This window comes from Sipha flava, unplaced genomic scaffold, assembly GCF_003268045.1.
Source record: "Sipha flava isolate LNK unplaced genomic scaffold, YSA_version1 554_pilon_pilon, whole genome shotgun sequence".
In the NCBI taxonomy this organism is placed as follows: Eukaryota; Metazoa; Arthropoda; class Insecta; order Hemiptera; family Aphididae; genus Sipha; species Sipha flava.
The window spans coordinates 972-2,965 of record NW_020273537.1 but is presented as its reverse complement, the minus strand read 5'-3'; the positions used below and the strand labels follow the sequence as shown (position 1 = coordinate 2,965).

General features: G+C 24.6%; 1 long non-coding RNA gene across 1 annotated transcript; it reads left to right on the top strand.

Moving 5' to 3' along the window:
• The first annotated feature begins 844 nt into the window (after positions 1-844).
• LOC112691077 lies at positions 845-1,470 on the top strand. Its single transcript, XR_003149280.1, has 2 exons — positions 845-1,098; positions 1,253-1,470. It is a non-coding gene; the product is annotated as an uncharacterized LOC112691077 (long non-coding RNA).
• Positions 1,471-1,994: the final 524 nt, after the last annotated feature.

The window sequence follows — 1,994 nt, the reverse complement described above, 5'->3', positions numbered from 1 at the left end:
AAAAAAAAATATTGATCCTTTTACTTAGTCCTATCATCGTAACAAATATAATTAAAATATTGATAACAATAAAATATGAAAACGACCTATATAAATAAGTATCAAATGAAAAATTATTTTTATATTTTAAAGTTTTCTTTCTCCAAGTTAAGAATGAATTCAAAATGTTTGTATATCTTAAAATATGCCATTTTACTAATATTTAACTAAAACTAGTTATGGTTCATGAACCACAGATAAAAATGCTGTATGTAAACAAATTTTTAATTGTTCCCGCCAGGTACCTATATCATTATTTGTAATTTATATTTCATCTAATCGGTATATAAATCAGTAAATCTAAACATATTCTATATTTTGTGCATTACTTTTTACTATTTCCATGGCTAAAAATGAACTCAGTATACATAATTTATGATAAAAAGGTTTATTATAAACCTATTGACACTATTGTATTGTGGACTGTAGTTTCTGGTTCATGGAAATAACAAATACAGTCGTATAAAGTATAGACTTTAGTATAATGACCGAATTTTATAAACAAATTCTCTACCATGCGCGCAAATAATTTTTCTAGAAAATAATTATTCTTTGATACCATTCGACCATTAGAGTACTTTTGATTTTTGAACCATTATGGTGGTTAATAAATGATTTAATGCTATACATTCGATACCACTATTTTTTTATCGATACAAGTAAAATATTGATAGATACAATAAGTACTTGTATCGAAAGAAATGTATCGATACTTTTTTAATATCAGTAGTATCGCAACATCCATAATCACGAGGGCTCTTCTGTAAATTGTTGTCTTTTCGTGAACACTGATAGTATGTTTATGTTGCTGTGATGTTTCAAACACTGTTTTAATTTGTTTCCTTGTCAATCAATCTTGTTGTCCAACAATGTTTCATAGCGGCCCTTCTATAGGTCAGTGACTAAGTGTACCTTTTGGCCAAAAGAAGAGGAACAATGCCGAAACGTCACACATGGTATGGCAGAACTTGCATCTTATTCCTTCTACACCCGATTAATACATTTTTTATTTACTTAAACCACTACAATGTCAAATCTTCAACATAATGGCAACTTGAGGTAATTTATGTAAATATTAAACTTTATCTTCCATTCAAAATAAGAAAATAAATATATATATTTTTTATAACTTCTAAGGTAAAAAATTCCATTAAACTATTTTATGTTCTCCTTTCATCATATACAACAATTATTGTTCAATAATCTTTTTCAGAAATGCTCCTGCGAAGAGTGTCCTTGATGTGGTGATATAGATATTGGCAAATAGTGGTGTATCAAGTCGACTGAGTGATCCAGTAATAGCTAAAAATTTCTCATTATTAATTGATATTAATGGTATTAAAGATGACATTAAAGAATTTTCAAGGTCTGAATGCTATAAAAATTTGTAGAAGTAAATATTTCCTTTTAATAAAACTATTAAATAACTTATTAATTTTCATAAAACATTAATTATTCATATAAACATTTAAACTTGATTAATAAAAAGTCAGAAATAAAGCATAAATTTAAATATTTTTTTATATTTCTATAATATTTTAATAAGTTATATAACAATCATATTTATACCATTAAAAATGAAAATGTGATCTCCGACTCCCGGAGGAATTTTGATTTAGGTAAATGAAAAAAAAAATCTCAGTTTTGAAAAGAACCATAAAGAAAATTGAATCATAATAATATTATTTGGTTATTAAAGGAGAGTAATTATATAAAGAATATATATAGTTAATATAATTTATTTAAAATTTTTAAATTATTTTAAGTAAATTACAAAATTATCATGTATATACTATTGAAAATGTAAAGTGGAAAATAAAAAAAGGTTACTTAGCTCCTGAAACAATTTTGATTTTGATAGATGATAAAAATATCCCAGTTCTGAAAAGAAAACATATCAGATTTATTATGATAATTTTTGTAAATTATAGAATTTGATTTTTATACCATTAAAT